Raw genomic sequence first — 17,153 nt, forward strand, 5'->3', positions numbered from 1 at the left:
GTGGTACTTTGATTTTTATTTTCGACTGGTTCGACTTAGAAGTAGCAAAAGAAAAAGGTGATCCAAATACAATTGAAGTATTTCTTAGCTAATTTTAAAATTCCAAACAAGTTTTAAATTTGGACTTAAACTAGTTTGAAGCAGCCTCCGAATTATTTATTGTTTTCTTATAAATATATCTATTACATTTTATAAATATTTGTTTTATTTAAAACTTTAATTGTTAAAATATTAAAAATATTTTTAATGGTTCTTAAAAAAATAGTTTGCACCAATTTCCATATTTTAATTTGAGCCCAACTCATTTGTAAAAAATAACTTATAACATTGATCGGTAAATCATAATGTATATTACTTAAAAAGAGAAGGTTCAACAAAAGATCTTGATGTTTTGATTGAAAAAAGTATAGGAAATTTTGATTTAGATTTTTTATGTGCATTTCACTATAATCACATGGTTAAAATGTGGAGATAATGGAGCTATATTTGAGAACGCTATGAACTATATCATATAAAGGTGATATGAATTGGTGCAAAATTTAATGAAAAATAAATTATGCTTAAAATAAATAAGGGCTCAACACATCGCGTGCGTTTAATTATTTCTTAAATAATATTCTCAAGACTTCGAAGTATTTTATCTTGAAACGTGTATTCGTCGGATTGGCTCTAAATTTTTTCGTCATTTTCTCATGCGTTTTAAAAATTGCATTCCATGCGGTCCATAGAGCACCGAAAGTTTTCCCGATTCAGATATCTTTTCCCTGGAACGGTCGAGGTCCCATGGCGCCGTGGGTGGTTCGCCCATCATAAAGACCCCCTCCGAGGATCGGAGGTCTGAGGGATTTTTTGCACCAGCTACCAATGCCCACCGACGTTATGGCCGAATTAAAACCGGAATTATGTATTTATCAAATATAAATTGTTGCCGGGGACAAAAAGTGGCGGCAAACAGCTAAGCGCATTCGCCATAGGTACTACCTCTCGATTGAGATTCGACAAAAACTCGAAGTAAATTGAGGTATGCCGACCTAATGTGATTTACTGATCAATTTCTTAAAAATAACGTTACATAAATATATTTTTTTTAAATTTAAATCGTTTAAAATTATGTATAATTTCGATTGAAACGCATCTTTGAAATTCTGAACGTAACTTTGTATTTGTACATTCGAGTTTTAAGCGTTTTTTGCTCAGAGTTTTGAATCAACTCTTAACATTCCATCGCGTACGATTATGATGGGAAAACATCCAAGCTAATTGCTCAAGTTTTTGGCTCGAATGATAAAACATCATAATGAAAAAAACACGTTTAAATTATTGTGCACTAAATATATAATCAATAAAAAAACTAGCACAAGCTATATTTGCGTTTAATTTAATTTTGCAAAAAAATTGTATTAGAATCTGTTCTAATACGATTAAAAAATACAGGTGTCCGGCGCTCTTTTGTCATACGCACTTTTGTCGGTTCGCGATTTTGCCCTCGCACTTTTTCCGGCGCGTTTTTGTCCTACGTGCCATTTAGCACGTATCGATACTTATTGTTTTTATCGTTATCAGACATTAATTAAATAAGCGACATCAAAGTATGTTTTTATCAATGTACCTAATTAATTTGCCGGTAATTACGCCAATGAGGCATTTATCGTGAGGCGTATTTCCGACGACGCAGTTGGTATAATATATCATATCGCGGAGGAAGCAAGAGAGAGAGAGAGAGGAGACACGAGTCGGCTTATTATATATTTTTTTGATAAATCGACGTTAAATTGTCGTTTAATAGAAGTAATAAATTGGGTTTTTACCTCTGCGGCCGTATCTTTCGGATCACCGATCATCACCCGATCTCGGCCCCATAAATTCCGATCGTATCTAGTTTTTGTGTCCGGAGACTAAGACCGGGAGGGCCCTCTCCCATCATTCCTCGGATGAAATATCAATTTCCATGATTCCCTCTTGCGCTTCGCATTTGGAATGTATCGGAGGTAAATCATAAAAAAGTTGTCGGCCGCCGACACACGCGGACGGCCGGCGACCGCTTTTTGTCCTTTGACTCTCGCTCGCTCTACAAACGCTCATATAAAGAAGGGGAAATTATGCGATCGATCGGGAAATGGACGCGGAACATCTCTGACACTTCCTACTCCAAATTTTATATTGATATATGGTACAAAACGATCGAGAATAGAAGTGCAAGAAAAACATAATCAAAATATTTTGATTGCTAGACTTAAATAAAATTTCCACATGATGCTTACTATAAAAAGCCATATTAAGTGCAAAGTCTATCAGATAGACTTTTCTCTATATTATATACTTTGCACTTAATATGGCTTTCACTGTAATAAGCATTATGTGGAAGATTATACTGAAGACTATCAATCAAAATATCTTAATTACATTCCTCTAAATCAATTCATATGAAAATTCCCTATTAGTTTATATTTTATAATAGCTATATAGTATACATCATAAATGATCGGCATATTATAAATCACCAGATTCTTCATTTTATTTAATTAGGTACTGACGCACTGATGGCTCGTCTAATTTTTCCAGTGGAATATTGGCTTTGAAGCACATTTTCACAGTTTATTAAATGAATTCAGATTTTTTTAAATACCTGGGATTGTAGACAACAGGCTAATATTTTCAAAAGCCTTCGAAATTAGTTTATGATGATTTGCCAATTTCAGATGCTTTTCAATGTTGTTCTTATTGGATTATTCCACTTTTATAATCTCTTTCAGAAATATAAATATAAGTGCACCTTATGGGCTTCTAAAAAACACATTAGTTTACATAGATGTGAGCAACCCCGAACAATTACATACATGCAATGTTTCCACAAAAAAACAATATAACAGTATGGCCATATTTATGTTTTACTAAATCCATATTATTATTTTACTGCATTTACTTGTGATTTTGGCATCTATTCGCATTTTTTAGCATTTATACTGAATTTCAGTATATATTTAGCATCGCAAAATGCTAAAATTATGCGGACTAACATAATTTAAAAGAGGTTTCATGTCGTTGTGAATAAACTACGGTAGTTATCGTTTTCTCAAATTTCATTATATTCCCTCGTAAATAACACAAATATATTTAAAAAAATCTTATTTGCAGTTGCTTTCTATTTTTTAACGATTTTTCTTATTCACATTTTTATCAAGTCATAAGTCTTTATGCAATATTTATGTAAGTGATTTTTTTCTAAGATAAAACCTTCGTAAATTTAATTTTTTATTTTCTAAAAACTTTTTAATGATATTCAATATTATTAAAAATGATCTTACCTTTGTAGCAAAACCTATACTGCATTGTTTGTTTTATTATACACTTTTAAAAGCTTTGATCTGTAATAAAGGATATGGCATAAATTAATAATAAAAAAAAATATTGTATTGTATAAACAGAATAAGGATCGAAGTCTCCGATTAACGATAATTATCGATAATGAACGATAATTTTCGATAACGACAATGATAATTTTTCATTATCGATTATCGTTAGGTATCGTTAATGAACGAAAATGAATTTTTCGATTATCGATCTCTAACGATACTGAAATAATTTTAACCAATGGCGCGTTATTATAAGCGCCCTTTGACTTCACGTTTATGGCCGAACTAGTCCTGGAATTAGAAAAAGTTAAAGATGTGAGTGAGGGACTTTCTGCTGATGATTCACTGACCGCTCAAAAAATATTTCCATTTCTCTTATTTTGGAAAAGTGCTCGCTGCTGACACAACAACTCACGAAAGAATTCATCACTGAATTTCAGAGACAAATGGAACGAGTTTTGCCGAAACCAAGTACTGAAGAGCACCATGTACGTATGACCAATCAACTTTACCCGTATTATAAGGGATTACCTCTTACTCAGTTCAACAAGGAAGAGTCCACTCTAAGAAGATTTCTTGACTCACATCCATCGTCTCAAGAGGTTGAACAAGAAACTCCAACAAGGCAGCATATCAGACTGGCATTAACTCTTGCCCTCGATGACATGGATTTCGTGGATCAGTTAATGGCTGAAAAAGCTCAGCATGCGACTCTAAATCGGACAAAATTGGCAGTGGAAAAGTAGTGGGACTCCTTCAAGATTTATCCCGGACCTTCATCTTATAAAATTGATGTATTGACCTGGTGGAAAGACTGGAAAGGGATCTTCCCGTTGTTGGCGGCTGAAGCCAGAAAATGGCAAAAAAAGTAAACGGGTTTTTTCTGCTAAAGAACATAGTAACATCTCAGAGTATTAGATTTGACCCGTCAAATGTTGAAAAGATCCTCTACGTACAACTGAATCACAGTAGAGTCCGTATCATTAAATACAACATTGGAATTCCTATTGTTGAAGAATTACCTGTCGGAGAGAGGGATGATGAGGAGAGTGGACCATCATTTTTAATTCCAAGAAGTCGTGCTGGTTCTGCTTCCAGTGCAGCAAGTAAGGACTCCCGCAACACTGTGAATGTGACTCCAAGAAGAGCTCAAGTCAGTTACCGAAAACTTACAAAGAATTGTGTATGATCCAGATTCAGACTCAAAAGATGATGTTGTCAGCATTGGTCCTTTAGAGACTATCAGTGCAAGTTACACAGAATCATAGGCAGATACAGAAACTGATTAAAGATTTATCTTGCTATGAATGCATCAATGCATCTTAAAAAGTGATTAAAATAAGGTGAATTTTTTGAAATTTTAATATTTGCGATTTTTGGTTTTTAAGATAAAGTAATATTTTTATTATTTAATGTTCTGGTCATTTTAATTTATAACTGATAATTTCAGATAATTTTGTAATGTTATTAATTTAATAAAATTTTTTTTTTTTTTTATTAAAATGAAAGTTACAAAATTTATCGTTAATTTTTGAGGTTGTACAAAATCAACTATATTAATATTAATATTAAACGATATTAATCGATAACAAACGTTGTTATCGATTAATATCGTTCATTATCGATTACATGAACGGTAATATAGATCTAACGATAAATTTAATTTATCGATATCGACCATTATCGATCTAATCGATAATATATTTTTCATCGTTTCGTATCGTTTCGTTCATTACGCTCCTTAGTACATATTGATATCACATAAACATAATGCTTTGTCATCTAATTATGTAACAAAATAATTTGCACTCTAGTCTGCTTTTTAAGCACTGTAAACAAGTCCACTGTTTTTTTCTTTGACAATGACAATACGAATATCTACGTGCAAAAAATATTGCAAAAGGGGCACTGAAGAAGCTGTTAAATCATAATTGCGTAATATAGAGTGGGCCATAAAGATGAGCGGCTTAGAATAAATTATTAAAAAAAACTTTAAATTTAATCGAATTTTTTAATAATTTATATTAAAATAAATATTCAGAAAAATCATATCTTAAAATTACATTATCCAGATGTGCTCCACCGCGTTGCAATGTGGACCTCAAATTTGTGAAAACTGTGAGGTGATATTCTACTTAACTTCTCGTTCTTCAGATTTTTTTTAAGAATATTTAAAGCATCAAGTTTGCAATAAAAAACCAACTATGACAGTTCAATTGAAAGATAATATTCAAGAACAAATGGCTGCTATTCCAGCGAGTTTGCACAAATTTGAGGTCCAGTTTGTAACGCGATGATGTACACATGGATAATGTTATTTTTAATATATAATTCTCCTGTATGTATATTTTAATATGAATTAAAAAAACGATAAGATTTATAGTTTTTTTTTTAATAATTTATTTCAAACCGCTCATCCATATGCAGCACATACGATCATATTTCACAACAGTAGTTCCATTATAGCGTATACTTTTAATCTTAAGAGTTTTAAAATGTTAAAATGAAAAAGCAGGGGACCCAAATTAGACATTGCGGTACTCCAGAATGAGCGAAATACTCAAAGTTGCATAACTTCCGAAGAAGAAGTTCATAACAATCTGGATTGTAGTATTGAGTGATTCACACAAACATAGATGTCGATGCGGCTCTAGAGAATCGTATCTCAACACGCTTCTCCGTGGATAAGAGTAACGAGAAGCAAGTCTCGGTACCTTTAGCTTTATTTCTAATGAAGTATGTTGAATAATTTGCAACCTTATACATACATGCGCATGTAGTATTTTCAATAAAAGATTAATGAGTATAAAAACGTTGTAATTACAAAACGCTCCGTTGCTGATTGAATTAATAAATCACTCGCGTATAGAGAATGCTGGTACGTTTTTGCCAATGCTATAGTTATGTATTTTTTTCGCGATTGTCGGAACGCCGATTACATGTTATAAATCTAGGTAAAAAAATTAGATATGACGTTTCATATCAATATTAATTAGAATACAATGGCATCGTCTCGGCCGCGCTCATTGATGAGGATCCGTTTTTGCCGCGAGAGTCCTGCCATTCCTCGGACAACGAGGGCCGTCGCGTGGCGCCTGTCCTCGGATCATCGAGGTCCTAGAGCGATTCCACTTATCATAAGAATTTGACGGAGCGGTCCTAATGAATACATCACGGGTGGCCCTTCCACGAAAGCGGACAAAAAGCGAATTAATCCCTAATTAGGTACGAAACGAGATTTATGAGTTTTGCGCAAACGCATCCAAGGAAACGTTGCTAATCTTCATTGTACCGAGAGAACATTGCGCGACGGAGACGCAATCGGAATAATGTGGATGTGAGCAACCGCAAGATCATATCGCATACGGTTAGTTGTAAATATGTAGAGTTAGCGCGAACCGGTTGATGAAATTAGCCATCGATGGATCTGATCGAAATAGTAATTTTTCTTCGGATCGGAATGAAAATGTGACGAGTGTCGATATATTGCAACTTTGTTAGAACGGTAGAGTAGGGTTGCCAATTTGCTTTCAAAAGAGCTGTTAGATGTGAGGAAATCGAAACAAGATTTATATAATTCACAGTTTAATTAAGCGAATAGTTTATGCTATTGTATTGTATAAAATCATCCCAAATATCACACTACAAAATCATTATTTATTTTCGATCCAATTGAAAATTTTACATAATGGTTTTAAGAACCATATCGTGATGTTTTATAAGCACTAGTGTAAAATATATATTTAGATTATATACATAATTGTTTATTAAAACTATTCCAGTATCAATAAAATATAAACTAAATTATGGCGATTTTATACGCACTTTATTTATATACAACATATATAATAGTATCACAAAATGGCAAAAAACCGAATGGTTTTAAAATATTGTATTGTACAAATCCTCTGTATTATTGAGCCTGATCAGTCTGATGTAAAAAATATAGGTTTAAAAATATTTAATAGGTTTTTAAATATATCTTTTGAGTCTAAAAACATAAAAAAATTAACTCCAGTTTTTTTAAATTAAATCGGAAAAAAATTAATGAAACATAAAATCGCACAAAGTATTTGCTTGCAATTTAATAAGTAAGTAATTACCGTAAATATAAAATTGTGTCATATTTTTTTAATCTTTCGTTGTAACCCTACATGTGTAACGGGGTAAATATGTACCAGCTGGGTAAATCAGTTACACATAATAAAACACCTACAATAATATCTACTGGACTGAAAGTCTAAAAATTGATGACATCTGTATTATTAATTATAAATTACTATTTTCAAAATAATTTATTTTGTAGCTGAGGCCGGTTTTTAATATTAGCGCATTTTTAATAAATAAAAATGCAAGTTCTGCTGCCGGGGCTTGAACCCGCAACTCAGGATTATTAGCCAGAGACGTTACGGACTGCATTACAGGCGGACCTCGACTTTCGCACATTTAAAAAAAAAAAAACATTTTTTTTAATTTAATTTTTTTTTTAATTATAAACATGAGTGAGAATTATAAACAAAAAGAAAGCAAGGACTCACAAACTACACACAATCGAGACAAATATGGAAATTATTAGACGTTCTGATAGCGGTGAATCTTTTGCTTCAATCGGACGTTCGTATGATACAAACAGGTCTACGATACGTTCAATTTTGTAAAATAAAAATATAAAGGAATACGTTTAAAATTGTGGAAATATATCTATAATTTTAAAATATAATTTTTTTACAAAAAAAAAAATTAAAACAGTGTTAAAATTAATTTTAACTTAATATTTTTGATAAAGTCATTATTAAGTTAGTTTGCATAAGCGTATATTTAATCATAAATAACGCGTACCTTCGCTCAGGGCTTTTTTTGTTATGTAACGCGGTGGAACGGCGTTCCGGTACTTTTTTTTACGATACTTTACATCTTAATTTTTACGTAGAATAACGTCATTATTTTTATTTTCCTTATTCTTAAGTGTAAAATTTTAACAATGAAAAAAATTTTGGTTATTTCTCAATCGCCGGTCCCACTAAAAAAAGACCAGAAAATATGGAAGTATTGGTATGATAATTTCTTACAATATTACGATTTTCAATGAGTAGAATCAAATAAAGAACATCTAAACCAAATTTTGACCAATAGAAGAGCGCAAAAAACAATTATCACTTCTCAGAAGTCAATAATCCACGTCAAAAGCAATAAATTCGTGAAGGCGCCGACACGATTTTATTGCTTTTGACGTGAATTATTTACTTCTGAGAAGTGATAATTGTTTTTGCGCCCTCCTATTGACCAAAATTCGGTTTGAATACACTTTGACCAATACTCCCATACCAATAATTTCTCTCGTATTGTTTCCAAAAAAACAAGGCAAGAAAAACATGGTTGAAATGGAAAAATCTTTGTCATCATGGATCGATGACCAACATAAAAAATATGTTCCTTTGAGTATTTCAATTATTCAAGCAAAAGCTCTTAGTTTGCACAAAGATTGGAAGGCTAGATTAAAATAAGATTTTAACACGGTTTTTTAAGCAAGTAACGGTTGGTTTAACAATTTTAAAATGAGGTATTCTTTTCATAATATTAAATTTACTGGAGAATCGGCTGATGCGGATAAAGATGCTGCAAAAGAATTTATTTCCTAATTATCCAAAATTATTGAAGATGGAGAATATGCTTCTAGCCAAATATTTAATGTAGATGAGACTGGTTTATTTTGGAAAACTCTTTAACAATGAAAAATATGAATGAAGCCTTCACGCATCTTGACAATTTTTTAAATAAAATGGAAGATTGTGATCCCAATGGAGAACGCATATCTCAAGTGCGTAGGGCGATCAATAAAGACGTAGCATGTTATAAAATACTATATGAAGAAAAGAAAAGGAATATTGGAAAACAGTTAACTCTTGATAACTTTTTAAGGGAAACACCCGCAAACGCAACTTAAACATGTCTCTTAAACGCCTCTCGAACATGTTATATTTACTTGATAAATAAATATTTTAAAATACACACAATTTCAGGTTTTTTTACTTCCCTTTACTTTCGAACATTCAACATTCGCACACATTTTCAGGTACGAAAGTCGTGGTCCGCCTGTATTCCGTCTTTTAATAAATAAATATAAACACATGTGCAATATTATGGCCACCTTATATTACGCGTTTTTTTATGCAAATCTAATACTTGGTCTTAATTCAAGCATAATTTAATTAATAATTCTCATATTAAATAAAAATATTTATTTTTAACTAAATTAAAAATCTCTATTCTATTTTATTCTACTTTGAAGTGAATTGTTTATTATTTTACATATTTGTTTAACAAAATATGTTTGAAATGAATCATTATATTCGGTTTAGTTTTAAGCTTTCCAGTTAATGTTTCAACGTGTCTACATCATAACACAAAAATACACTTAACATCTCCGTCAAAACAATCGGAACACTCGCATTGTGATCTCCATTTAGCTTTGTGATTCCACTTTTTCCTCGTTTTCTCGCTTATGATTAATGCGGAGACCACACGCGGAACGAGTCGTCGGATAATATTAGTGCCTCGAGATTATGGAAGAGCCATATGGCATCCGAGAGTATAAAAATGTCCAGTTTTGGGTCATAACCGTATCGGCTAATTGCATACAAAAATGTGTCCGCGTAGCTATTTATCGTCTGTCATATGACATGCGGCCAAAGATATTATTGCCATAATGGGGCAAGTGGCCGAGCGGAAAGTATGCGGCCCGAGCCCGCTAAGGTATTTATTTATTTTTGCTGTAATTTGATTTATTTATCGCCGTGGCCTTTTATAGCCGACTCTAGCCTCGTTTTGTCTTCATATTTTTATGCTTTACACAGAGCGATTTGCATCCGATCCGGTCTCTTTCGTTCGCTTATATATTTGTGTACCGCAGTGCACTCGACGCGACGGCTTATTTGGTGCTCAAAAATAAGTCACTTAACCCTCTTGTTGCCGACACTTAGGTAAGCATTTTAAAACAACTGGAAAATGCCTTAACTCAACCTCAAACGACTTAAATTATTAGCGGCAGAACTAGATGTGGTGCGAGCGATAGTGAAGTTTATTATCTAGTCCTTATTAAATATTTTTGTTAGACATTTTGAGATCTTAAACAGAGATAATATAATAAAACATACTACGAATTAGATATATAAGAGATAATTGTATGAATTAAAAATCATAGAATATGTATTTTTGTCCCGTTCTTAGCACCCGGGAGGTTTATGTTTATGTTAAGACAAATAATTTGTTATTTTTTAATTATATATTTTTAATTAATAAGTAATGATTAGTCTCTGTAGTGTTTTCTCCAGATTTCAGACTTTAAGCTGGATCAATGAATGGGAAGAGAGAAGCGGCAGATTTTGCGATCTTCGCTGATCTGTCGATTTAAATTAAAATGCAAGCTAGAGAGCTTTTAAACATCTGATGCTTTGAACTCCGAAGCGGTTGTTTAAATGTCGTGTCATATAAAATCCTTAGATTCAATGTCTAAGGGTAAGTAATGAAAAAAAGACTCATTTAAACGAAGAATGCCATTTTTTATTAAACGGTTTATTACAAATTGAACTGGCATTTTTTATAATTGATAGTGTGAGTCAATTCTTCCAATTGTAAAAAGAAGAGTGGTTCAATTATATAATTGTAAACCAAAGTGACGTGAAAACATATATTTAAATCATGTAATAGCACCGAATTTACTTGTCGAATAACGTAAATACATTGACTTTTAACAGTAAAAGTGTTAAATCATTTACAGCCCGTTTTTTACGTTATTTTTAACTGCCATTGCCATAACAAGTAATAACTGACACAAAAAAAATACTATTTAACTGCCGAAATTCCTTATATTTTCTAGCTAATATTGTGAAGCTATGGTATTTTGAATGTCTAGTATTGATTTTCTTGTATATTTTAAATTTGATTTCATGTTTTTCTAAAGTAATTAATTATGGGAATATTTATGAGCGATATATTTGTAGTCTTTTCGACAGAAACTACTGATTTAAAGTTTGATACTTGATGCTCGAATTTAAAAAAAAAAATATAATTATTTCAAATTGTATTTTAAATTAACACAATGTAATAATTTCGAAACCATGGCAACATTTTTTAAATTAAAATTAATATTTCAATGTTTTATGCACATTTTAATAATTCTTCGTAAATAATTAGTGGACTATTTTAAAATTTGTAATTTTTAAAATCATGAAAAACCGACTAACGATATTTTAAAAATATACTGATATTTCAAAGATCGTTCATATTTGTAGCATATTATTTTAAAATTTATAATTTATAAAATCATCAACAACCGACTAACGATATTTCAAAAAATCATAGCTAAAGATTTCTGCATATTTTAATAACTACTCGTAAAGAATTCGTTCAAATTTGTAGTAAATTATTTTTAAATTTGTTTTTTATAAAATCAATAAAATCCGACTTACTCTAAAAAAGCCTAATATTTATGTAATTTATAAAAGCCATTGCCATAATAACTAAAAGCTTTTTAATTGCCAAAATTTAATAAATTCCTAATATTTTCGAACTAATATTGTGTAGCTGTGGACTTTTTCTTGTGTATTTTGGATCAATACATTTAATTAATTATGGGAATATTTGTTGTCTTTTTGACAGAAACTACTGATATAAAGTTTGACAGTTATTGCTTTATAATTTTTAAAATAAAAATACAATGAATTAAAACTGTATTTTGAAATTAAATAAATGTAGCTGGAGACTTTCTCAATGTCTAGTATTTCTTTTTTGTATATTTTAAATTTATACAGTTAATATTTGATCTTATATTTGTCTAAAGTCAGTAGCAATACTGTATTTTACTATTCTTCATAACATAACGAATACATTCGATTTTTTTATATTTTTTATTGCTTACTATTCAATATTCAAATAGTTTAGAATAATTTATATTTCTAAAACTCTATCTATAGCTCACGATGGAATATTGGTTTTTTGACATATAAATTCCAGATATAATAATTTGTGTAAATTTCAAACCGTCAGAGCTGACCGATTGAGAGTTTTTGCTGCTTAAAAATTCAATCAGATTTATTGCTTTATAGCTAGGATATAACTCTACATTATGTTATATGTTTATGTATGTTTTATATTATTGCCACTATTAAATAATAATATTGGTTAGGTAATAAACTGTTTAAATGCTAGTTAAGCAGCTTTTTTTTAAGGGTTCGTTACTATTTATCAGTTTATGTATTTATAGTATCATTTTATAATTATAAGTAATTATTTATTTTAAAATAACCTTACACTTGTGGTCCACTATTCAAAGACAATAATTTAGAATTTGCTTTAATATTGAATATAAGACAAAAAATATATTTTATTAGTAATAATAACAGTAAGAAATAAAAATATGCCATAATAAAAAAATAAATATAACAAGCAACATCAAAAATAATTTATAACTGCTTTCTTTTGAAAAAAATATATCTTAATATTGAATTAGATTTCGCATATTTGGATCCAAACAATTAAATCACAACACACGAATATGTTCCAGGGAAAAACAAGTATAAAAGGACAATGCGCGATGTACAAAATTTACAAAAAATCATATTTTAATACTATAGAATGATATAGAAGCAGATACCTTTCGGGTTTTGAGACAGCTTATTTGATTAGGCATATATTTAATAAATAAAAAATCAGAGAGTTTGCTTCAGTGAAAATATAATTTATCTGGCAGTTGCTAGTAAAATCATACGATTTAAACTTTTCTATATGTAGTAATATATACATTTACATACGTATCATTATTTATACACATGCGATATATAAATGTTATAGCGAATGTGTATTTTCAGTAAAGTTACATTTTTACAATATTAGCAAAAATATAATTTAAGTAACAGTAAAATGTCCACTTGCTATTTAAACCCAAACCTAACCTACACGAATCATCCAAAATTATGTTTTCATTTAAATTAATTATGCAGGTGCTTGGAGCCTTTAAATATTTTAATTTTAAATAACAGGTAATATTTTATTATATACAGATAGTGCCTAGCATTTTTCAATAAGAACCTTTCATGAGTTTTTTATCATAATAGTATTTGTAATGCTTTATATTGCAATTTTAATTAAATAAAATGTCAAGTACATTGATTAAATAGCTTTAACCTTAATAAGTGCTATAAATAATAATACAAAAATTAAAATTTAGATTCTAACCTAATAAAAATTTATTATTTTAGGGTTAGCTCTTTTCAACGCGTTTCGGATTAAGTTTTTTAAATTTTTTTTTTTATTAAATTACTTCGCGATCTCCCTGTTACTCGACATGTACATAATAAATAGTTGTCGGGTAGCACACGCCAGTAGCTAATGCAAGAATGTGCGACATATAAGATCATAAATTATAATCCGTGCAATTCGCATGCAAGAGAAATGCGGTAATTTGTTGGCAGTGCCATGTTAGCGCAGCCAGTTGCACTACTTCATTTTGCTACTTGCTACTTCTACTTCTACTCGTTCTACGTGCGCATAATAAAACTGCATCAATAAAACCTTTAGATATTATTCAATAATATATATGGTAAGTCGGGAGGATTGTTCCCCTAAACGACTACAGAAATAACCACTTCCAAAAATACCCTATACAAATATTAAATATTCGCGATGACAGATATGCGAGACATTACTTTCCTCCTCTTGTTTATCTTATACAATATGTCTGGCCCTTCTTTGAGATATGCGTATTTTGTCACCCGACTAATATTTCGCATAAATTAGGCTGCTATTTTTACCATCTTGAAAGCAAATGGATGTGAGTAATTATAACAGAATTAGTTTCAATTCTTTAAATATAAAATTATGCTCTCGCAAATGTCGATGTCTCACCCTAAAGCGCTTGCTAATGTTTCTCAATGATTATATTGTATTTCCCTAATATATCCGAATTTTCCTTTCAAAACTAACACATTATAATTTTTATCATAAAAATATGATTGTCACATGTTTAATTTATATATTTATTTGCTTTTTTTGCTTCAAATTGTGACCTTTGTCCATTTAATTATATCATTACTTATACGTTCGATGATGTGCTTTTACTTTTAATGACACTTTTTTATTACAATAAAAACAACATTCCAGAAAAACTAGAAAAACTACCATATCACATTCTATACAGCTTATTTTGTAATAATGCTATTTTTAAATCTTCTTATTTAAATTATAAGATATTTTTTTAAAGAATTATCTTATTTCGCTCAATAAATATCATAATTTTTTTTTAAATCGAACTAAGCTTACTCGAAAATAACTATGTTAGTATACAGTTTCTATAATATTGAAGAACTATTTCTAAAAAAAAATCTTATATTATATTAATAATCAATACAAAGTATTTGAAAAAATCAATTCTAAGAAATACAAGAAAATATTTAAAGATTAATGATCGCTTCATTTTAATAAAAAAAAAATAATAAATAGGTTGTAACATAGAAAAATACTGCTTGACGAAAACGTGGCACAGGAATTGTGCTATTGGCTCATTCATGGCACAAATGTTAAGCCATCGGCTTCTAATGGTTGTTTGAGCTATGCCAGACATATGGTGCCATCGAGCTTTATTGTACTAATGAGGGTTATTTGACATTATGAAAAATTTAATAAATATATATATATATATATAAATATATGTAAAATATCACTAGCGGCGTAAGAAAAATACTCGTTTGACCGCGACGAAAGAACGATGGCCGGCTGCGCCTTATCCACCGGCCTCAAAACAATAGTAAACTATTGAATATAATTTATTTTATTTGTAAATTTTTGTTTAATTGCCACATGTCACTATATGTACCTATACATATATTTTTATAAGATTATGAAATATTTTGCTACGTCTAATGAAAAAACATTTAAATCTGGTTACTGTGTAAACTTTAGACTTATAAGATTTTGGTTAAAGACTATTTGACTTAAGCACAGATACTGAACTTTTAATCATTTCTTAGGCAAACTTTTAGATATATTATATTATTATCTTATAAGTAAAGCAATGTCAATACTTTGCAATGCAATAATATGTATGGATATAATGAATTTTGCTCGATTGTTCGAATCGCAAATATTATATATTTTATGAACCACTTCCCTTCTGAAAAAAGCTAAAATAGCTTTCCAGATTATAAACTAGAAATTCTCGGGTTATTGCTCGCAAAAAAAAACATAAAAATAACAGTCTCAATTCAATCCGAAAAATATATTTTTAATATGTAATTTCAGTGAAATTATATCAGAATAAAATATTTTTATGTATATAAAGTATATATTTTTTGCTTGAAACTATTAACTAAGATAATTTTGATTTCAGCCATAATTTTAAATGCTTTATTTGAAAGAAAAATCATTTCATGCCAAATAAAGAAAATCATGTATTTTTTGTATGAGGGTCAAAATATTTAATTGCGTAATTTTTAGCATAAAAGCCTATAATTTATATCTACGCCACTGGCTAAAAGACATTGTACTTTTTTTAGCTCTTGAAGTTCTGAAGTAGATGCTCAAGTATGTATGTCAGTAGAAGTTACATAGAAAGTATTCGTTAGTTTTTCTATACTTATACATATGGCCCTCTACATAGAAAATTGTATTTTCCGCCACTTTCGGTGAAGCGGCCAATTACCATATTGTAATGAGTTTTCGAAACAAATTTGAAAGATTCATGGTGGTATTTTGACTTATCTATAAAAAGGATTTCTCACGGCGGTGTCCTATTTTAACCAAGAAAATCATTATTTTGCCTTGGACGGGGAAGACCCGTCTTTATATATCATTTTGCTTTGGGGTATATGATTTAATAGCACAATATTCAGATTCTCGCGCCTGTAAATTTGGCTATAATCTTTTCGATTTATTTTTTTATTGAGTGGCTTATTTTTGAATGGAAGGATATCGCAATTAAAGAACCTGAATCAGCATATTACAATTTTAGAGTTTTGTTTTAATGGTATGTATTAAATAAAGTGATGAAATTTTCTGGTTTATAGTATTAGGATTATGCCTCACTGATATTTAAAATTTTTCTTTTTAATTAAATCATAAAATAAATAAAACAGTAAGTGAGATACAAAATTAAATTTCAAGGAACATTTTAATTACATATTTAAAAAAATAGTTGTTGCACAATAATTAAAATGAGGCAATATAATACCATTTTTTTTGTGTTTATACTTTATATTTTTCATTAATGAGATAAAATGATGTTGCAAAAATCACAAAATATGGCAATGAGAGCATAAAACATAGATTTACTAGTTCTAGTATTATTGCTAGATTGTAATATTTTAATAAGAAATAAAGATGTACATAAATTTAATACTAGAAAGTGACAATTCAAGAATAATTAGGTAAAAGAAAACGAGTACAGCCAGGGGAATTATGTATGGAGGTGTGAATTTCATAGGACAACCCGCAAAAATAAAACTATAGCGGGTTTCCTGAGAAATAAATTATATTACTAAATCTTTTTTATTTTCTGTTTATATTTATATTATGTATTATATGTATGTTTAGTATAAAAATCAGCTATATTAGCTAAGTAAATTAATCAAATAAATAATAAATTTGTAATTTCATTTGTAATTCTCTTCAAAACTTGCACTCTAAATACTAAAATAGTTAAACAAATTGTATAAAATAAACAAAGTCTTCTCCTGTCCTTCTCTTATGACTGTTGTTAAAGCTTTGAATATATGTATGTATATTGTAAGTAAATGTCTGAGAATTTAT

Source organism: Plectrocnemia conspersa, unplaced genomic scaffold, assembly GCF_051122295.1.
Source record: "Plectrocnemia conspersa isolate PC_06_02 unplaced genomic scaffold, ASM5112229v1 ptg000005l, whole genome shotgun sequence".
NCBI lineage: Eukaryota > Metazoa > Arthropoda > Insecta > Trichoptera > Polycentropodidae > Plectrocnemia > Plectrocnemia conspersa.